At 43.2% G+C, this 23841-nt stretch overlaps 1 long non-coding RNA gene and 1 other non-coding gene across 2 annotated transcripts; one reads left to right on the top strand and one right to left on the bottom strand.

Annotated features, from left to right (window-relative positions):
* Positions 1 to 13461: 13461 nt before the first annotated feature.
* Trnak-cuu lies at positions 13462 to 13534 on the bottom strand. The gene has a single exon. It is a non-coding gene; the product is annotated as a tRNA-Lys (tRNA).
* Positions 13535 to 14276: 742 nt separating this feature from the next.
* LOC120321150 lies at positions 14277 to 21123 on the top strand. The gene is made up of 3 exons (XR_005560735.1): positions 14277 to 15159; positions 15217 to 15299; positions 15495 to 21123. It is a non-coding gene; the product is annotated as an uncharacterized LOC120321150 (long non-coding RNA).
* Positions 21124 to 23841: the final 2718 nt, after the last annotated feature.

Below are 23841 nucleotides of genomic sequence, written 5' to 3' on the forward strand. Positions count from 1 at the left end.
CTTTTATACCAGATCAGTGTTAATCAGAATCAGGGGGAATGCAATTAAGGCAATTAAACTTTTTGCGAGATGAATCTAAATTTGATTACGCACAATACGGACAATTACTGCACAAACAAATTTCCCTTTTTCGATTGTAATTATATTCCATTATCAGTCCATTTGCCATTTTCGATGTGTTGGGAGTTGGGCCAGAAACTTGCTACACAAATCAGCAAAGTTAGTCGCAATTAGTTGCCGGCCCCCCACAACAAATCAATTATTCATTTATTGTATTTAGATGCGGTCAGAGTTTGACAATTTTTGGGCTTTGTTTGTGCCATTCACACTCGCCCAATTGATTTGCATGCCATTTGTTCTGGCCTTTCTGTCCATTGCCGTATCTACAATTGATATTTCAGAAGGCTTTTAATCTCACATAATCACCGCAATATATTAGAGGATGCTGACATCGAACGAAGGTCGACGCTGAATAATTTACGAAATTAGCACAGTTCTAGCAACGAATTTGTAGTAAAGCGGTAATCATGAACTTCACCATTTGTGAATCATTAAATTTATTAAAAATTCAGCTATATTAGTAATGGGCTGAAAATGTTTCATTACCAGATAAGATGTCCATTGTGAAACACATTTAACTTTCTTTGCTCTACTTCCATCGTTCAATTTTACAATTATCTAAAGTGCTTGCTTGTCATTCATTGCTTAATGACATTTTACGCGCAACAGATCTGTAATTATAAACCTCATTACTCGAAAACGTGAATTTAATTATACCATGAATTGAAAAAAGAAACCTGTTTAGTTAGTAGAGTTTATCACATAGTGTACTACTACCTATAGTATCCTTTTATAGTTCCAAAAGCAATTTATTTCAATCGGACAGCAATCGATACTTGAAAGGTGATCCCATATATCTACCCATTCATCTGCAGACGTTTTTAATCGAAGTTACAGATTGCTCAAGTCTACAGTGCATATCCATAACAATTAAACATCCATCAGTCCCTGACTCCGGGTATAATACAACAAACATTTGTTGGTATATATACAGATATAAAATAACTTGCATAATTCCAGGGCAAATTCAAATCAATAGACAAACAATAAGCTCGAGTTCGCAGGCCAACTGCCATTTACAGGAGGGCTGTGGAAGCCATGTTGACAGCACAAATAATTTATGCCTTTGTTATAGAGAGAAGAGCACCTGCCCAAGTCGAAAAAGGAGCCTGTTCTATTCCGTTCCATGCCCGGCCACGCCCACTTGGGTCCTGTGCCCCTACATGTAAGTTGGATTTTCGTTTTTCGCCAAGAAACAAAAAGAAGAGGAGTCCATGGCCGAAAAGGACGACGTTCCCAAGTCGAAGCAAAGTGGTTGACAAAAGGCCGAGAGGTTGGAAAAGCGGAGAGGATTCGGCTACCACTGCTTGTCATTAGTCAGGCAGGATAAGCAAAAGGACATGGCCATAAAAAGGGCAATGCGATGGCGCCCGAACAGGGACACTTGCTCAGACACAAGGTGTGTCTCTGTGTTCTCTGAATGGATTGCTGAGTAACCAGTAATGAAGTAAAACTGTTCAAGTCCTGAATGTGTCATTGTGGCACGGGCCAAACTGGGGAAGGGGGAAGGGGGGGGACGACGACAACCGAGCACAATTCACTGTCAGTTGCATTGTTTTGACCTGATTTACATGCTCCAGCCATCCAGTCAGCCAGCTCAACTGATATTAGGAATAGCCGAAGACCGTTCGGTGGACTTTTATAAATTACAAAGGCCACCGCACAAAGGCGATAGATGCAGAATGCCAGGATGGCTCAGCTCCAGCTGTCTGTCTCCGTTATATCCTTTCCCACTTTTCCTCGCTTTCCTCCTGCTTTTCCTGGCAGCAGCAGCAGCGGCAGACGACAACGATGACAGGACGAAACAAAGGCCAACGTTAATGAGCCAAGAGAATGGCGCTAGCCGTAGCAAACGTGGCTAAATAAAGAGCGGGGCAAATTGTAAGAAAGCAGAACTGTGTCACAATGTTTTGACAGGAGTTGGGGAAGAAGGAAGTCCACCAGAGGTCCTGGCCGAGCAACTAGAGAAATGGAACAGGACAACACAGGACAACTCAGCTAGTTAAGCGGCCAAAGACAAAGTTGATAAAATTAGATTTGTATGGTAAATAGTTTGTGGGATGCCTGCCGACTGCCGACTGGCGACTGGTGGGGCAAAGTTTAATAAATGTATAAAATTAATTAGCCAGTTGAATGCTCATTAACAGACTTGGAGCTCTGACAACTCTGTTTCTGGTAGACTCCCCCCGCTGGTTTTCCTGGCCTTTAAGGCCAGACTTTAAGCCAGGTTGGGTGGAATTATAGGAGTCTATTTTTGGGCCCGGTTAGAGGCCAGGCCAGGCCAGGCCAGCTGTCAAGCTGCCTCAATTAATTCCCAGCAGCAGTCAGTGAATGAAATGTGCCGCTTCTATGTCCATCTGTTTTGGCATTTTCACACCTCCCGCCCGGGAATTTCCCTTGCAGCCACGAATTCGATCTCCCACTGAGCCGAATAATGGGGAAAAGGAAAAGTGAAATTCCCCCAAAAATGAATGAATGTTGACCCTTCACTATTGCAAGCCGCATGAGTTCTTTGTTTGTTGCAACTTGCGTTTTACGGTTTTCGGCATTTCGGGTTTTCGAATGCTGCACCATCGGTTGGTTGTGCGTTGACCACAAAAGCCAAGGGCCCGAAACTGGGATGGGAATACGAAATCAAAATATATTTCGGACATTGTGGTAAAGTAATTGGATTTCGAGGCATTTATTATAATATTGGAAATTCATAGAGGGGGGATTATTCGAGGCATGGGCATTGGGGTGAATGCATATAACCATATAACCAGAGAGAAACCAAAGGAAATTTGAAAATAAATCCAGTAATGTGTCTGTATGCGATAACTGGAGCAACAAGATCGACATCAAAATCGTAATGCAATTGTAAGCGGGGCTATGAGCTCTCTAAAATCCGGATTTATTTGAGGAAAAACCAATTATATTATAAAAACAGTACTTTATGCTATTAAAAGTAGTAGGATTTAAAACATAGATTTACAATTAAAAATACTGCCATTTCACTTGTTATTTCCTTTAACCTTGCATTTTCCAGAAAAATTTAAAATCATTTTAGATGCAAAGACTTTCTGTGTGACTGCTCTATTGAATGTAGAATTTTGCGTAATTTGCACTCGTCCTTATTTTGGACAGCTATAATTGGAATCGGGACTCATGGCCCTTCACTTCCATGGCCAATCAACTCCCCACACACACTCGCATTCCAAAAAGCAGATGAAGGGAAAAAAATTCAAAATGCGAGAGCACTGAGTTATTGAAATTAAACATCAAATGTCACAGGCAGGCACCAATTCGCAGGCCAATTCGCTGTCTTCGTGAAAAGAGGACGCGACGCGACGCACAAAAGCACAAAGGACCTTCCACATGCACCAGAATACCATCGATAGGATGAGTTTTTTTTTTTTTTCATTTTTCGAAAATTTCACTGCCTGACAAGTTGCCAGAGAGCGCGAGGCATTCGAATTTGTGTGGAAGTTTTAGGAAAAAATAAAGTCGAGGCAGACGCCGGCGAAGACAATTGCCCGAGCAAATGAAATCAAGCACAAGCAGCTCAAGGATGTAAGGCAAACAGGACGCGTGCGGGCGGGGCAAAGGAGTTTCTAAATACGAGTGTGTCTCTCCCCCCACTTGCATACACACAAATACAATTTACATGCGTACGTGAGCCAGAGGCGTTGTGGAGAGGGGGTGCTCGCTGAGGGACAGCGGACTGCACAGTGCGTCTCTGTGACATGTCCTAAGGATATTTGTATGCAAACAGGGCCACAATGCGCTGAAATCGATATGCGGGCGCGCGGCTCCTTTGCCTCACCATCCTCATCCCCACCCCCGCCATCACAATTTCGAAGGACTCGGTTGTAGAAGGAGGCTGCAGCTGAACTGGCGGGCGGCTTAGACTCTGCTTCCATCTCCATCTCCAGCTCCAGCTCCATCTCCATCTGCGTCTTGGCCTGGCAGTTGACAGCCATGTGCAGCGGCGCAATGAAATGAAAAATGGTGAGAAGGAGACGTCGGTGGCAACAACGCCTGCAGCTTCGAACTCGAGCTCGCAAAGGGACACTGAGAAAAACGCGACAGCATAAACACAAAAATTATCAAAAAAAAAACTTGACAAGCGACCAAACACTTAAGCTTCTCATCAAAAAAACTTGACAAGCGACCAAACTGGACATCTCTTAAAACTTATCTCTTGAAACATACAGCACAGAGCTTATGCCAACTAACACGTTATTTTTCTTAGTGCCGTCCTGTGTCTGAGCCCGCGGCGACAGCGATGGCCCGCTGACAAGCCCTTCGTCGCATTCGTATGCGTGTGTTCGTCTGAATATGGACTTGGTATGGGTGAGACTGATATGCGATATTAGTTTGATCTATTGTGATTTCATGCAGGGATGCAACGTTCTCTGGAAAATGTCTAAGCCCGCAAAAGGCAGCAGAAAAGTGCTAAATTGAAGATTACTTAATGCAGTTTAGACCACCGAGCTCGAGAATTCGAATGCGAGAACTCGAAAGCACACTTGAGTGCTTGTGCAGCAGCACATATTCAAACAGTGATTGCCGTCAAATGACAAACTATATCAATCATTTTTTCAATAAGCGAGTTAATAACAGCTGTGCAGGTTGAACCACCTAATAATGGATTTTCACCCCGATTTTTCCAGACGCCGCCTGCCAACAATTTCAATAAGAAACATGAATTTGCCATTTTCCGTTGCAACACTTGGGAATTGAGGCGTAGAGAGTTGCTTGCGTCATTTTGCGGAAGAGTTCTTGACGCATCCCTGGCTGATTCGCTGCCTGATTACATCACAGGTCCTGTTGGCTTGATTTGTTTTGCACACATTACCGTCTGATTGTCTACGCCACGTACTGCTGTTCTTTTTTTTCCCCAGAACCCAGTAACCACCATAGCCCGAAACCTCCCGCATTTGTAGCCCCATCGCCTAACTTGCTTATACTGCGAGTATCTCGTTATGCTGGTGCGTCACAGGCTTCTTTCTCGATTGTGCAACATTGATAAGCAATGTTGAACGCCGTCCCATCTTTGTCCCCGTCGGGTCCCCGGAATTTGGGTGCGTGTGTCGCCAACACGCAGATGCCAATGCCAATTGCGTTGCCTTCCTCCCCAGCGATAGCCATCAAATTAAGGCCGCCCAAATCAATGCAGATTCGGCAACAGATACCAGATACCAGCTACAGCAGATACCAGATACCAGGTTCTCAAAAGGGAGACTCGGCCTTTCGCTTCAGCCGGTACCATCTCATTGTTTTAAGAGCCTAATTGCCAGGCTGTTGTTTCGGGCCTGCTTCTGCTTCTTCTGCTTCATCTTGGCCCCGGACAGGTGCAAATGGTTATGAAAGGTGGAATGTATTTAACCCTTGCTACGAGTACGAAATGCAAATGAAAACTTTAAAATATGCCCAACCTTCTGTGTGCCGTAGTTGGAGTTCAGTTACATGGCTGTAAAATATGTTTTCTTTTCGACCTGCTTCTGGATCTGGATCCTTGTTTTATTGTATTTTTGGCTGTACAGTAGCAAATTGGTTACAAACACAGCTGTCGACCCTTACGTGGCCATAAAGTACAAGACAAAGGGTTTTTTCATTCGGGGCTCCAAAGGAAAATCGTTAGAAAGGGGCAGGGCCAGCACACGTGACCACCGACGAACATAGCCGGGTCAATAATGCGGTAGCCAAACGTAAGGAATTTCGGGTCCGCATATGTGTGGTCAAATTATAAGGGTCCAAGGAATATCTCCCCTCATTTATCTGCATATGTGAGAGGAGTCAACGGGAACGTTTAGATTCCGGGCTTGGGTATTTGGGTAAGCCAAACTATTCCAACGATGCCCAAACTTTTCTGCGCTACAAGCATCCACTCCATATCACCTGGATTATTTGTTTTCATTAGACGGCTATCGATTGCGGCGGCACAGTGGCGAATATAAATATGCAACAACAGTTGTTGAAATGCAACAGACAACTCTATTGGGACCCGCTTCAAAGGGGATCCCCCTGAACATCTGTTTTGCGGCATACATATGCACATATGTATATATGGATTTGTACATTCATCAACATTTCCTGAAGTCCCAGTCTGTTCTCCAGGTCTCTGGAGCTGATTGCGATGGCGATGGCGAATTGCAAATCGATATGGGTACGAGAATGGGTCTGGCAAAACGTAAAAACCGCACGGTAGGAAATTTGAATAAAATGCAATAAGACAAACACATGTATGATAATTCAAGCCGGGCCAGCATCAACAACAATGCATTCCCCTACATCTCGACTGTCGCCACTTTGGGCCGCAATGCCCTTTGCCGCATCCGTGTGTATATATACCCACCTAGATATGTTAATTCATAGGTGTGTGTATATATGAAGTGTATGCAAAAATAACCAACGCAGCTCGTGCGTATAAGCTCGTGATGATGATGATACACTAAAAACTACGCTGCTAAACAACTAAACCAGAAAATACATCAAAATGATGCGGTTGCAAAACTGATGCAAAAACAAGTTCTCAAGTGCCACAGCCCCTCCCCCCTGTAACCCCTTCGAAGCCAAGTGAATCAGGACAAAGGGAAGGCTCAGTGCGAGGGGGGGACTGCGGAGGGGAAGGACTCGTGCACGGTACAATGAACCACTGCCGAAGTGGTTGACTGTTCGAGTGGCTCGCAGTGCGCTGCAAAAAGTTAGACAAATGTACGAGTATCTGGGAATAGTTTGCGATAACAGGCTAAGTTGGCCCATCTATAACGCTGAATCATCTGACCAGAGAAGGGCTTTAATAAATTTATAAAAAATATTAAGGCTTCGAACAACTCTAAACACAATTACCAGCCACTGTGAAACGGATTTTAAACCTTAACTAATCCCTGCAATATAATCTTTAATCTTCACATCTAAAAATCCCTTTTATACTTGGATACTTATAAAATCCTAAGCATCTTGAGCTGCGTAGGGCTTAGATCCCCATCGAGAAATGTTTTCCGGCCACTTACGCAATTCTGAGAGTTCGAATACCTTGGGGGGCTGGCACTGAACTGGCAAATGCAACTGTCTGACCTTACTGGCTGTAAATTATGCATAGATGCATAATTTATAACTTATGCGTGGCCCTCGGCCAACCCCCGAAACATTTTGCCGGGGCAAAGGAGATGCAGACGGAGACATAGACAGATGCACAGACAATGATTAGGGCCACACACAAACCTATTATTAACGTTGCTGGCCCTGTTCACCGTCCACAGTCCACTGTCCACTCGGGTGGACAATTGCAATTGCTTGGCAGTAATTTTCAATTTAATTATAGTAATACACCCTCACACTCACTCTCACACTAATACACTCATACTCACACTCACACTCGTCTTCGAGGAGGGTTGGCTAAGTGCAGATTTGAGCGCATTTGCACTTGAACCAAGTTTTATGGCCTGACTTCGCCGAGAGCCATGGAGTTGTGAGGGATCTGCTCGCCGGCGCGTAAATCAAATGCAAATGTGCAGGGCCATGGTGCAGTGACAGTATTGTCCTGTCCACTTGTCTGCGGCTTGTATTTCACCGAATTAATTATGAGAGGGGTGCGGGGAGCGGAGCACTTAAGCCAATGCCTCCAGAATCCCATCCCACTTCCCTTTGGCACCCAGAAATGCCCCCATGACTTTGGCACCAGTTTTAGGGGCAGCCCAACTTTTAGTGCTCGTTCTCGCACGTAGAGAGCCCGATGGACGAACATATCGAAATCTGCGATCAAGGTGAGCTGGGTGCAAAATTATGCTCACGTAGGGAGTACGTGCTGTTGATTTGATGGTCAGTTAATTATTATTTTTTGTGTTCATAGAGTTGTGCTCACAACAGAAATGGTTACCACATTTTGGGATAGTGTCTGATCTGCTGTACATGCTGGGTTACCAGGTATCTCAGGCTCATAAATTTAACTGAATAAAACGTATACATTATTTGATCCACTTTGGAATGTGAAATAGGTCTGCAGATAAAATGCATAGCAAAGAACTGGGATCTACTTAAGATCCAGAGTTTACCACAGCCCACCCAGATATGCCAAAACTAGCGTCCAAAATTACTGGGCATAACATCATGCTGAAACAATTTCCGCATATGATGAAGAAAATTTTTACCACGCCGTTTCCAATGTTAATTATCGCTGGGCAGGACCTAATCCATTCCAGAGCCTGCGCCAATGCTATTCCCATTGAGCCGCAGATTGATGCCGCCAAATTAGTTTGATGGTTCGGGAGGCGGCCTGTGGGTACTAAGGCCAATATACATCCTGCTCCAATGTCGTGTCGTAATCAGAGAGCAATGAAGTCGGCCAAATCGCTGGCGAAATATCCGATGGCCACGGCCAATATTAATCAATTCTATGTGGAGCGCAATGGTCCGCCGCCACTGGAGCCAGCTCAATTCCTAACTGGTTATCCTCTGCGGCAACAGCAAGTCGAAACTCATTTCGTGTTGCGACTTTTGATTATGATGATTATTACGCGTAATCGCCGCTACATGTGCTACATGCAGCGCCAATGCCCCGCCCCCCATCCACCATCCACCATCCACCATATACCATCTTCCATCCACATCCACATCCATATCCACGTTCGCGGAGCTTATTGATGAGGTACGAAGCTGGCATAGCCCCCTGGCCGAAAGTGCCCGGGACACCTGTGTGTATATTATTATTACACATTGGGCCATGGAGGGATAAAAAAAGGGGGAGAGGGGAAAGGGCACGGGCAAGGGCAATGGGAATTGGACTGGGAATGAGTACAAGTTCGAGCCAAAGTACGGGAATGGGCAGACTGAATTTAAGCGAGATACACACGATGACGCTGTAAGTGAACACTAATGTGGGTCCAGGGCATTCTACAGTCGCGGTCAGGTGAATACAACACATTAATTTATTTACGAACTTATTGAAACTAATATAAAATTAAGGAGAAATAAAGATTTATTAAAAGTGACTACAAGTAAAACTCATCTCAAATTATCCTAATCAATGTCAAGTCTCAACCAAAATAAATGTCGATATATATCTTAATGTATTTGAATAATGTACGCTTTTGAAGTGAATAAAATAAGTAAAGCGCATTATTTAAAAGGAAAGAGTGCTGTAAATAGCGCACCCAAAGTTGCATTACATCTAAATAATGTTATTTCACCATGTTCAGCAACATTACTCCATGAGATTCCATCCGATGAATCGCTACTGTCCTTCCTAGCTGCGACTGCTTACATGCAAGCTCGTGGGCCGGCTGACGTAACAACAAGTTAACAAGATAATGACAGTAGCGGCGGCTCACCGGACGAATCCACGGGCCAGGTCCCAGTCATCGTGAAACGAAGTCATCGTCTTCGTGGTCGTGGTCTTGGTCTTGGTCTTGGCCCCCGTCGTCCCCATTTTCTGGCCATGGAACGGACGTCCCGCTCTGTTATTTAGTGTAGGTAGGTGTGGACCAACTCTGGGCGAGTGTGTGTGTGAGTGTGTGTGCGTGTGAGCCAGCTTTGAGTGACGGGCCGTGAGCATAAGTGACTGATGGCCGGCGACGTCCAGGGACCAGCCCCCTTCTTTCTTTCTTTCTTTCTTTCTGCCGGCCAAAGACCATAATCAAGTATGCTAAAAAGACGCGCTAACCAAAAAGGAAATTGAAATGAAATATCTGCGTACAAACCAGTACACAGTGGCAAATACTTTGTACTTTATATTCCATTATCAAAAGATTTTGGACTTTGTGTTTTAGAAACGTATTAAAGAATTGTTTCAAAGGCAAGATATCTGTTTTTACTTGTTACAGATTAAATTAAATGAAAACAAATATTCCCTGCCAGTATGCGTGGATTTATTGACCCAAACATATCGAAATTTCTCCCTGTGCACCTACGTGTGTGTGTGTTTAATTGTATGGGTGACCGCGTTGAATCGTTCGCGCTCACTCTTTTGTGGTATTTCGCACCTGGAGCGGCGCTCGGCATGTTGAGCACACCGTCGTTAACACTTGAAACATTTTCCCCCACATCCCCCGCTGTCCCCACCCTGCTGCCCCAACTCCTCTGCCCACCTGCCGCCTCACCCCCTCCCCCTCCGGCCAACCCTTTGAGTTGGCCAAGTTGAACGGCTGCTGGCTGTTTCGTGCTTCTTGTTCTTGGTGCCGACGCTGTTGCATTGCCAACAAGCTCATTAGTTTCATAATTAGCTTTCGTTATGCTCTTCGTGTATTAATTAGAAGTTATTGCTGCGACCAGGCGCCGGACACGGAACCCACTCAGCACTCAGCCCCCGGAATTGTGGGGATTGGGAAGTGGGGAATGGGTGGTCAACTGCGAAAAAAAAAACCCTTTCCATCAAACGCTGCACCACAACGCCTCATTTTCCAGCTGCTTCGTTGCATTTTAAAACGCTTATCAAGCGGGGTTTTCCCTCGTCCGCATGCTTTTGACTTTTTTTTGTGCGTCTTTGTTCTTCGGGCACTATTTTTTTTTCTGATGCTGCTTCTGCAGCTAATGCAGAGATAATGATGCTGTGGCTTTGATCGATTTGATAACAATTTAATTTCGAGTGCACGCTCAAGGTTTTTTCCCCATTATTAAATCTTTTTTTATTTCGCTGCGGGCATTAAGCGGCATTGCGATGTGGTGTGCAAGGCACGTAGGCAGATTAGTCGATTTACGATGCGGGCAAGGGGCTGATTGCACTCGCGAGTGCATTACATATTTGGTTAGATAATGGATAATGGCTCACTGCGATGACACTCTGCACAATAGGAAACTGTCCGTACAAGGCTGGCATAAATAAGCCCAAGAATTATAAGGTGCCTGCCTGGCCGGGAAAGCGTGAGTGTGAATCAAATGAACTCGTTCGGGCCAAATATGGACTTTGTTCATCGGAACGCTTATCACACTCTTGATTTATCTATAGGTGTTGTGCAGAAATAATAATGGAGTTATTTAGACGTCTCTCAATGGAGTCAATCACCTTTTCACGCCCGATATTCCTTGCTTTATGTGTTAAAAATATGTTTTTAATTTAAACTGAAATACTTACAAGTTAAAAAATCTGGAAAACGTGTTCTTCTAACAAGCAACAGTACACAGCAATTAGCTACAGAGTTTCCTGAGCCGCACCATTATTAATCTTACCGTTGATTGATGCTTGAGCCCAGGGTCGTAGCCCGTTCAATTTCTCGCAAATCTCGCATAATAAACACAACATATCTGCAATGAAAGCGGAGTGAGAGGCTGACAAACAAACAATGAAAAACGAAGCAAAAGCGGCAAAAAATGCTGAGTAAACCTTATTAAAAAGGGATAACGGCGCACGAGCAGCGCTAATGACAACGCTCATGGACACCAAAAGGAGGTTGGGTATTCGGATGGGGTTGGGTTGAATAAACGGATGGATGGATGGATGGTTGTCTGAATGGGATGGGATGGTTTGGGATGGGTTGGAATGGGTGTGTGGGCTGCATGGTTGGTGCAAACACACACGTCACTCAGCCACGACATCCTTCCGGCGCGGTCTGGTCCTGGGCTTAACGCTGTTAATGACCAAGGGCAACAACTGGGGTATAGCCCTCAACCTCGGCCGAGAAATATTGCCACCTTCCCCATCCATCCATCCAACCAACCAATCTCCATCCTCAAGCGTTTTCATTACGTGTGCTCATGAGCAATTGATGCTGCAATGTCATACGTCAGCAGAAGGTGAGCCAAATCAGTATTGCGACTGCGAAGGGGTTGTCCTGATAAAAACACTGAAAGAAATTGAAACTCTAGGGTAAAAATAATAAAAAGCAGAAGACAAACCCGTATGGCAATTTTACTTTAGGCGATTCCAAAATTGTAGAAAGTGATTTTATTAAAATATTCTGTATACAAAGTAAATCAAAATGTTATTTGCTGCACATTTTGATAAGGTCCTCTTTGTTATCATAATTAATTTTCTTCCTGTATACCCATCAGAAGGGATTAATATGTGAAAAAATATTTTGCCGAACGGCAAATCATGTAATCGGGATGGATTTCCACCGATTGACCTCTGTAAAACAGCTCATGGCCCTGTGGAAAGGGATGCTTTTCAATAACGTGTAAAAACTGCTGCATAATGTTTATTTGCCATTGGCCCGAGTCGACAAAATTTATGTGTTCCTGTGGACGTCGGCTGTCGGGGGTATTAAAAACTTTTACTCAAGAAAATTGCGTCCAAAGGGTTGGAACCTGGACATGGGACAAGAAACTCCGTACTCGGGACAGCATCCCTGCTGCGGATAAATCTGCGTGGCCAATGCAACTTAATTAAATTCCAAAATACTTTTGCTTTCCGGGAATTATGATGCAAAATGTTTTGCCGTTAATTACAAAATTGTAAAGCGCTAAGTTCAAACTGCAATTTGTATTCATTTGTAAACCTCGGTCGCCGTTCCCGTTGCCACTGCCACTGCCATTGCCATTAAAATGGGTAAGCCCCCTGGCGAAATTATAAATTAATGCGGGCAGGCGGCTGGCAGCTGTCTGTTGTCCCTCCATCACGGCGGACACCTCGCCGGAGAGTCACGCCCACACTGCCTACTCCCACTCCCATTTGCATGCCCACTCCCATGCCCATTACCGCAGAGCAGTCACCCACATAATTTAAATGCATTTCCTTCTGCGCATTAATTTCCTAAGCTTTTTGCATTCGAAAATCCCACACAAAACTGCGTTCAATGTAATCCCATGAGCTTTAAAGTCACGTGTATGCCCACCGCTTCTGCCTTTGGCAATTCTGTCCCCTTTTCCGGTGCGAGGAAGGGGCGTGGCACGCACAATAAAAGCTGGCTGGGATTTGATGCTGTATTCGCATGTAATAAATGTATTTGTTTATCCCACTCTAATTTTTACTGCAAGCTGAAAATATTTCATGGTACATGCGAATAAAATTTTAGGGAAGGGTTCAGGGGGGAGTGGAGCTTCTCTATTTGCTTTTCAGCCCGCTTTGTGTGAAGTTTTTTGTTAAATTCATAAATTGTCCTGCGGCTGGTTGAAAAGCGCCAGATGCGAAAGGGTCCTCCATTTTGGGGCACTTTTTGAATTTTTCATACGCGTTTCAATGGCTGCGGATTTATGCATGCCCGCTTTTGTGCTACTTCAACAATGGCTTTCACTTGCAAGCATCCTACAAATATTTGTCAGCCAAATTCATTTAATACAAACTACAAAACACGACAAACATTACATTTCATAAACGCCCGAAGCTTGCTCTGAAGTACAAAAACCAATTTTGGAAAAGGATTTTTTTATTAAAAGGTTTTTTTTATTTAATAAGGAAAAATATGATTAACAAAAAAGTTGTTTCGCCCAACGTGGGGCTCGAACCCACGACCCTGAGATTAAGAGTCTCATGCTCTACCGACTGAGCTAGCCGGGCACATAATGGGATGCCGCAAACGACGCACAAGAACGCAGAGGCTCTGCGGTAGGGATGATGTGGAAACACTCGGCCACATTTTTACATTTTTAGCCCCTACATATGTATCTATAATTGAAATGAAACAGTACCCATAACTTCTTATGTATTGCCCATAAGTATAAAAACTCTGTATTTACATTCACTTGGGTCGGAATGTGTAAAATCTTATGCTAACAAAAAAAGTGATAATTCTAGTGCTTTTCTTTTCTGTGCTTTTGCAGGCAAACACACATATCTACATATATATGTTTAATAGATATCTGAATACAAAATAAACACGTGGATTTTAAATAGGTACGAAAACACATGTTTCAAAACTCGTTTTTTAAATAAATATCCACGAGGTAAATTAACAAAGAGCACGCTGCGTCGCTGTTTGTCATTAGTTTAAACAAATGTCTTGCCCGCCTAGACCAGTTTGTTACAGTATGAAATTTTTAATCGCGGGGTTGTGTGTTCGAGCCCAACGTAGGACGAACTCAAATTTTGGTTTTATTATAATCATAACCAAAGTTTTTTTTTATATCGGAAACACAAGCTTATTTTATTTAAGCCATTTCCAATTTAGATTTTTCCAAAAATAATAGCTTCAAGGATTTCAATTTATCATGGTATATTTAATAGTAATATATTCCATACTATAGTTGAGCTTAAAAAAAGTTTTCAGTTTCAAATTCTTACAATATTATATTTCCTCACCCAGACATTCTGTCTACTCATTTACAAGGCTATAGTATTTTGAAATTCCTCAGTTTCATTCATCAGCACATCTCGCCGGCAAAGCCCCCCGTCAAAAGTATCATTAGATTTTGGTTCCGTTTCTCACAGAAGAAGAACATATACGAGTATACATGGCATTCCGGGCGTAGAAAAAAGGTTATTCATAATCATTTGTTACGCTTAATTGTTGTCTTTGCGGTTTACCTCATGGCTGCTTTTGTGTGCTGACCGCAAATTGATTTTAAATTCATTTCTCAGTCTCGGCCTGTGGGGCGGCAAATAACAAAAGCCGGAACGGGTACTTTGGGTCTGAGAATTTTTGATTATTGTCATTATTGAGGCACAACTAGAAATGGAAACATTTAAAAATAGATTGTGTGGAAACAAGAATATTTTTCCCACCATGCAGCTCAACTGTGGCCTACAGCTTCCCCAGTTTATGACTATTTGCTGTTTATTTTTGTGAAATTTAAATCCGCACGCGTTCTCTCCTTCGGCCTGGCTGGTTTATTATCCTTTTGCCGGCACTTTTTTATGAGTTAAGCCAGACGCGGCTTATCTATGTGACAATGCGGTAGGCACCACGAGCGAAATGGTAATGGTTTTCGGGGAGTGTGTGGCAACGCCTTTATTGCCAGGCCTACCAACCCAACCACCCAGGATATACCGTCGCCCTTCGCTTCATTCATAAATAAATTAAATAAAAATATTTTTTCAAGCCCGCAAGCCATGCAACAATAACAAATAAGCGGAGCGGGGATAAAGAACTCGACGAAACTCAACCGGCGGCAAGAAATCTGCATAATGAAGCGTAATACGCAAATGGTGTGGAGTTGTGATTGGACCGGATTCCGCAAATTGAGGTAGGCGGAAGGTGAAGGAGCACAGAGTTTAATATCGCTGATGAGCCCTTTATGCAGTGCAAATCCGCGAATCTGAGGTAGCTGATGTGAAGGAACTTAAAGCCCCTGCAAGCCAATACTTAAGTTTTTCGAGGAATCATGTAAGTTCTGATCGAAACTATATTAAAAAATTATACATATAAAAAGATTTTAAACAATTTGATACTCCGTTGTAATAATCCAAAAAGTCAATTTTATTATTTTTTATTTTACCTTAAGCTGCATCATGTTGCTTTTTGTGAGCACCACTTAAATGTAACTCTTTTAATAACCGGACTTTCTAATGCCTTTTATAGATCCGCAACAAGCGCATGTTTCCATAATGGCCACTCAAAATCACGTCCTTAGAATCGAGCACCCCTGAAGTTATTAAAAGATTTGTGGCGCTCAGGGTAGAGGTCATGGGGAACCACCCTATATGAATGAATCAACTCCGGAACTCCCACCATTTCAAATCCATTGGCGATATTGGCCAGTCGGATTCGGCACGCCTCTTTGGCAGCATTTTGTTTGGGCGTGTTAAAAGTTAAAATAAATCAAACAGCCATAAATTTGCCGCTTTTGGCAATATGTGGGGAATTCGATACGTTCATCAAATGTAAAAGGGTTCAAGCGATGCGTTTGCTATCTATCAATAAATGTCTCTATATGTGTGCGGACCAGACGCCCCCTCACATATTTTATCGTCGGCAGGACAGCGCCAGGACCCAAACGATACGCATCCTTTTACCAAACTCTGTCTGTCTGTCTGCTTGTCTGTCTGGGCCGGAAAGAATGGGTACGAGTATCACCCAAAGTGGAGCAGCAGCTTATGAAAAATATGGCGCAAAGGGGTTAAATGACGTATGCATTGCAGCCATTTCTCTTATTCTCCGAGCCACTGACTCTTCATTTGCCTGCCGATGTCTTAGTTACCCAAAGCGGAAGCTCCAAATTTATCATTGCCCCGACAGGACTGTGTTTGCATTTTATGAGTGGCCAAAAGGTTTCGAAAATATGTATTTTTGGGCACACAAAAAATGTGATCAATAACGCTTGAGGTGGAATAGGACTCTCTCTGTGGGAAAACAAATGTGCAGTCATTTTCGGTTTTTGGGTGAGGGAAAGTTTGATCTGGACTAAAGTGAAATAGAATGATGGCTTAAGTGGAAAGGGAAAGGATAGTAAACACTGCCTGCAAAAGCTCTGATTAAGTCTGGTTTTCACTGGGACGGCAGAATGTCGAATCCCTGGACTAAACGAAAGTAATTTGCTTCACCTCTCAACTGTGAGTTATTTTTGGTCTGATTAATGCCGGGAATCGGCAGAGATATTTCATTTAAATTATACATGAGCAGTAAATAGAAATACTCCCTTCGAGGGAAACATGGACAGTCCCCAGAGCACTAGGAAGCCACTCCAATAAAATATATTGTACGATTGTCTGATTATCAGCACAACCGCAAAACAATTTAATACTAAAACCCAAGTCACATGACCAGGCACGCGTTCCAGTTCCAATTTCCCAGTCCCATTCCAAAGTTGTTGGGGGTTGGAGAACCACACTCATATGATAAATGCACAAAATCTGCAACAAACTGTTGAAAACACGCGCTACATCAGATCAGAGATCGAGGTCAGGGGTAGCAACATGGTTTTATGCGGCATATAGAATTACAATCTAAATGCAAAATGTGCACTCTTCCCTTTGACAAATCGCCGGGAAGAGTCGAGTTACCCGCTCCGAAGATCTATATTCCCTGATTCCGATTAGCATTGTTGTAGGGCTCTGCCCACAAATTTGTGCATTTGCCCGACCAGGTGAAAGTCAAGCAACCCCCAACCAGTCAAAAACCTCAATAACAATAACTGACAATGGAAAGGCAAGGACATAAATCTCCCTGGCCAACAATGCGGGAAAAGGATAATTTCGAAAAACCATTAATGGCCCGCGCACATTAACATTCTGTTTTGACAGGCGGCAGTCAAATGAGCGCAGGACACATGGACACATGGACACGGGATCCCTGCAGGAAATGCAAGCTGCAGGCCAAAAACCTCAGACAGAACCTCCTGCAACTGACATTTACATGAAATAAATAACCGAGATCGATGCCGTGTTCCAAGAAATCGCTGTCACCAACCAGGAAGCATTTATCATTGTTCGGAACTAAAAGAGGTTTGTTATGCACAGTTAGTGAAGTGTGAACGGTTTGGTGGTTGAAGGTCAAGAGGGTAGTAAACCTTATTTATTAAAAAAAAATATTATTAAATATGCTGCTTACCACTATCATAGAGATGTATTTACATCCATTATTTTATGATACCTTTTATGACATATTCAAAAACTCCAGAAATGCTGGTATACCCTTAAAATTCTTGTGCCATCGATTAGAACTTTCAGCTCCCCTTTTGCAAATGTCAAAAACAAGTGGTTGCGTTTCCAATATTTATTTGCAGGACAGGAGCTTAGCAACCTTAAACAAAACGTCTAATCAAATCAGACTTTACCAGCATCCGGGAAAACTTAATCGCTTGATGGGCTTAGGGTTGCCAGCGGGCTAAATGCGCAACGCGCCTCCATGAAAATTGTCAACATCAAAGGCATTTCCCAGTTAATAAATGGGCAATAGGAAATGTTATTTATGGCATTATGCCAATAAGACGCTGCCTAATTTAGGAAGCGCGTGGCCAGAAAAAAAACCAAATGGAATACAACGAAATACAGACACAGATACGCGATTGTAAAATGCGATTCATTTTTAATCCAATTTGCATATGAAATGACACAAAGCCCGCTAAATGCAACCCTTAATAAGTCACCAAGGGACCTTTTGGGCGGTGGTCGCTTTGCGAGCACTTGAAAATTTTGTGTAAATCCCCTCGCAACCCACCAACTCACCAATCCACCAACTACCACTACCGCCACCCTTCGCATTCACAATTGTCAAGGTTGGGCTTTATTTTATTTCCGGGCATTTCCTACTCAACTATAAATATGTCAAAGTTTCTGGTTACCATGGGCCATTGGTTCAACTTCCACCCCGCTTCTGCTGACCGAAAATTTTTAAGTATTGTCAATATTAGTAAATATTAAAATGTGTAAGGGTTGCTTTCAACCACCATGCTCAAATGCCAAAATTTCTGTAAGCCGCAAGCATTACAGGCACTGCCAATTTTTCACTTGCCTATGCAATTTGTGTAATTTTTTATTAAAGACATTAGTCAAATAAGTGCATACACACGGGGCCGATCGCTTCTCATATGACGCCGCCGGGCATTAATCTGAAATGGCAAACGCCCATTCGCCAGGGAAACCGGAGCAGGAGCAGCAGCAGCAGCAGGAGGAGAAGGAGGAGGAGCACATGCAGCATCCATTCGAGGACAACCCAAACCACCCACCCAAAAGCCATTCATTTTCGGGCGACCCACCGTGTGCGTCATTTGTTACATTTATTATACATTTTATATTTTCTTTTTTTTTTTTGTACGTACTGTTGCTCTCAGTGTTTTCGATCTAAACGGATTTGGTTACCCGGCACTCACACTTTGGCCATCGCCTGGGAGAAAATTAAACTTTTCGCTTCGCTTTTGTGCGGGGCACAAAAACATTTCATGCACTTATGACACCCACCCACCCAGCCAACCAACCACCCCCTGAAAAAACCAGCCAAACTTCCCCCTTTTTGGGCAATGACTTTTCCGGACTCGGACCGAGCCCAGTTTTTATTGCGGCCCTGCTTTATATTGGCTTCATTTTTAGTTACTCAGCTGTTTCGGTTTCCTTTCTTTTTCCGATTCAATATACTATATATGTGTGTGGATGAGAGAGAGATGGAAGAGTTGCAACAGAATGTTGCAGGGGTTAATGTTGCCATCGGGCTCGCTGTTATTGTTGTCACGATTTTCACATATTTCATAAATCCGACCAGATTGCTAATTTGTGCTCTAAATTTGCACAAATGCGGAAATATTTGGTTAGGGCTTTTGGTTTCCATTTTTACCCATCCGACCAACTCTGTCATTATGAAATTTATTGGTTTCTATTTATCAAATTGGATTTTTTGCTGCGGCTTAAAAGATTGAAAGTTGGTCAAACAAACGGCGAAATGACAATTATTTGGCATCTGCTGAAGCTTAATTCGATTTATGCTTTCCATCCAGCGCTCTATTTATTCATGTGATTACTCGGTTCCAAGTTACTGCCTCTAACTTATTAGGCTAATTTCAACTCATTCTTGTCACTTTTTCGAAGTCGATTTTGATTGAGGGTCTCCGTGACTGGTCGTACCTTGTGTGATTAACTTAATTTAACAGTTGCACGTATCACATTTATTGGTTCTGTGGACACTCACTCATGTGTGTACCCCAATAAAATAACGCCATAACTATATCAACAAATGCTGTCCCTACGAGTATTTACCTTTGCCTTCGACATCAAGTTGGACTATTAAACTAATTTCCAGTTGTCATTGACGAGCACGCACAAGGCAACTTACTACTCCTCTCTTCCCAGCATATAAGTGTGTTTTTCAGATCCAACTGAAGCACGCATGGCAAATGGGTAAACTTAAACTTCCCTCAAGGCTCGAGTTGTCGAGGAGTTCCGATTTCTGCACTAGGCTACTGCATCCTGTTTCCCCTTTCGACTTTTATGCAAATCAAGTTGACTGGTTGCAGGATGTGCCAGGTAGCTGGCTCTACCTCTACAACTGCCTCGTAGGCATTTCTGTGCAAATTCCATATTTACTGCCAATGTTAATTGCTCCGAATTGCACTAAAGTGTTGACTTTTGTGACGCACAGGAAACTGAAAGCTCGCCATGAAAAGCCAGAAGTTGTGATTCCATCGGACACTCGACTGGACCAAGGAGTAATTGGGCTGCACATTCAATTATGCATTGGCAGGCCAGAGCTGCTGGCTGAGAAGAGTTTAAAAATTGAACTTTTTGTGAAAACTGAGCCTTCAGGGGCTTAAAAACTCGGTTTTCACTCTCACTCACTCTCAATCAACGCATAAAATAAAAAGAAAATAAATAGGTTTCTGTTCTTGCAACCGCTCTACGCTCACTTACCATTTTTCCAGGGAATCATTTGCTCCTCCAGGCAGCAACATATGCCGGATTAAGGATATCCTTCGAGCTCGTCTTGGCACACATGGCATACATCTCCCTCCTTTCCCTTTACCATTTCATTGTCATTCTCATTGTCAAATGCCGCCTTAGTCTCGTCTTACGTGCTGTGTTAATTATACTAATTGCACTAAATCACTTGAAAATTTCGAAAAGAGCTGGCAGAGTTCCGTAAAAAATAGAAACTGAAATTAGGGCGTAGCACATTTCACCTATCTTCCATCTTCCATATGGGGACTTAACGAATGTCAACGCAGCCTGTGGGAAAATGCCTTTTGGAAGTGCTGGTGTGTAATCCTAGCCATCCTGGCATGTGGTATTCGAGAATAAATTGGAGAATCAACGCCTATGGGCGGGTTAATACTGGCAAAATACCATAATATAATAAGCCCAGTCCTTTTCATGTAAACGTAATTAATGGGTAAAGACGCTTCAAGTTGGGAGTGAAGTTACAAAGATGTATGTATACCAGATGAAAATCACGACGTAAGAGACTTTAAAAAGAAGACCTTTGCGAGATTCATCTACTTCAGGGAGTCACCACCTACCAGCCATCATTTTACCCCTTGGTGATGCATATGTACAGCATAAAATACCTCAGAGATACTTTATCTTAAGATGCAAGCGAAAATTTGCTTTTAGCAAATTGTTTCAGTGAACTTTGAACTCATTAAAAGCATTTAAAATTGAACTACTCACTTAAATCGTAATGATCTTTGGTTAGTAATCGATAAACTAAGACACAACCATTAATCAACGAATTACACCAAATTTAATTACAGTTTAATTGCACTTTAAAATTGCAATTACATTTTTTACATCGGTGTATATTATTTTCTGTGTGCAGCGGCCATTGCAACGGCCATCCCGTCGCATTTTTGCACCATTCAAATCTCGAACCAATTTGTGCCCAACGTTAATAACAGAGCATGGACTATAACAATAACCCACATCAATACGGCGGCACGTAGCCGCTGCACGTGGTAAAGGACATGGGTGCGGAGTTGGATGCTCGACAGGATGAGGAGTACTCAGGATTGTGGGGGGTGGAGTGGGTGCATTTCCATAGGCAGGAGCCCATGCTGTGCGACAAACAAGGTGAGTGGGCAAGGCCGAGCAGCGGGGAATGCAATCAGCAAAGATGTGCATGCCACAGAAACGCACTCCACCCACCTCCAACCACCTCTACCTACCTCCACCCACCTCCACCCACCTCCACCTCCACCTTCCTCATGGCATGCCAACCCCACTCGGCGCCGTACATCACTCACCCAGATCGCACAACCCCTTTCGTCGGTGTGCTCCCACCTGCAAAGACGCCACCCCCTTTTTGTTGCACGCGTGTCCAAAACACACGCGCGGCATCTTTGAGCGCTGTGGAAACTGTGCCTGCACTCCTCCCTCTCCTCCCCTTTCTGCCATAATCCAAAATTCAAGCCAAGCCTTGCATACCCCAAACTCGCCCATTATATTTGTGCATTGACTTTGCACATGCCCAAAAACTGGAGTCGTCTTTCCTATTTGCACAAGTGTTCCGTGCGCTTTGAACAACAATAAAAGAGATTAATAGACATGCGGGAAAGGGGCGAATGGATCGGGGTTCTATATACTGTGCTCTTGGCATCGGGAAGGGGTAAGCTGCCAGGCCACATACAATAATTGGTGCCTAAAAGGCTTGCATATTTGTCTGCGGGAGAGCAGGATGGGCAGTTCTAACAGGACCAGGACCAAAGCGTACAAAGGACCTCGACTTCTGCGAGCCGGAATGATCGATCAGTAAAATATTTCAATTTAATGAATTGCGTGCGGCGAGCGTGCTGACAAAGGGTTAAGCGGGGGTGGATGCAGGCCGCAATGCACAGTGGGTTAAGAACAAAATAGTTTCAATAGCTTTAATTAGTTGCCACACAAATCGATACGATTTAGGCAGAAGTTTCAATGGTGTCTTTAAATATGCAATGAAAATATGAAAAAAATATGAAAGTACACTTCTGCACACTTTTAATAGTAATATACAAAATCATTAATTATAATGATATCAATAGAAACATTTTGAATATAATTATTTATTATGCATGTATGAAGTAGCAAAGCAAATCAATATAATTATGATTGGTAACCCAAACCACTGTGGATTTGGATTGGACGTTTGGACATCTTTGTGGTGCGCATTAACGGCAACTTTAACGCGCTTATCGCTATTAATGAGCAAATATGCAACTCAAATACAGACGATGGACGGACTGAGATGAGAGAGCTACACGAAGGACGATGATGGTGATGTGGCAGCCTTTGGTGGTTGCTGCGGTCTGTCAATCAAACTGCTCCACTAAAGGGTTGCCCTAAGCCAGGACCTCAAGTGGCACTCGGCAGATAAGAAATTTGAAGACGCAAGAGATACCACTGAAAGGCAATTTCTTTGAGCCTCCCGAATCGCACTTGTATCACCAATACCAATAGGAAAACCGAAAATCGAAAAAACCCTGCCCACCGCGCTTGTCAGTTATGACAGTTAAATGTTGACGCTCGAGTGGCTGCACAAAAAGTGCCTCAATTTACCTGGGAAACGCATTTTTAATTTTACAGTTTTGCCGGCTTTCCAGTTTCCAGTTTCCACCACTTTGCACATAATTTAGTCATTTCATTTGAAACGCCCCTTCGTCCCCTTCGTATGCGCGATCTGTCAAATGTCAAATGCATGTCAAAGGCAACATGTCAGAGCCATTTCCAACGCTTTTCTTTCGTCATTTTAATTTTTTTTTTTTTCGTCGCTCGTCGTATTATTTGGGTGCCCGCTCCAGAGTTTTTCCTTTTTTTCATAGTTGGGCCAGGCGTTAAATGTATTGGACAGCAGTCTGGGACTCGGAGTCACTGGCACTTTGTCTGGGCTTTGGTCCTGGCTGTAGATCCTGTTCCTGTGTTCCCGTTTCAGGGAACTGCGGACTGGGAACTGGGGATCTGGGCTGTGGGCTGTGGGTTCTGGAATATGGTATCTGGCATCCTGGCATCCTGGGGGTGGTTGATTGTCATTTTTTGCGTTGCGGCAATTTGCGGCTTTTGATTAAAAAATACACACACCAAAAATACGCCAAGGGAATAATGCGAGTCGTGTTGTTGCCATTGTTGTTACTTTCGTTGTACTCGCAAATGGGTTTTGCATTTTTGGGGTTCTGGCTTTTCAATGCTCTCTCAGTGTTTTCATTTTTCCTCTACTTTTCTGCCCTATGCACAGCATGAATATTGGCGTAGTTTAATTTTTCCAAAGTGTCAGTTGTGGATAATGGCGTTGGGAATTGCAGCATCTCTTGTCTGGCGTCTACTAGCACTCACAATTTACATTAATCATACATGGTACTAAAAATCATTTTAATCTATTATTCTTCTAGTTAAGTGAATTGGATTAATACCTATCGATGAGCATATCAAAGCAAGGTCCTAACATGTTATAAAATCTTTATCCTTTGTGTGGAAATTGCAAAGTAGTTTCTAATTTAATTAATTTGGAACTGCAAGATGTATTTACAATGCTTGTT

Source organism: Drosophila yakuba, chromosome 2R, assembly GCF_016746365.2.
Source record: "Drosophila yakuba strain Tai18E2 chromosome 2R, Prin_Dyak_Tai18E2_2.1, whole genome shotgun sequence".
Taxonomy (NCBI): Eukaryota; Metazoa; Arthropoda; class Insecta; order Diptera; family Drosophilidae; genus Drosophila; species Drosophila yakuba.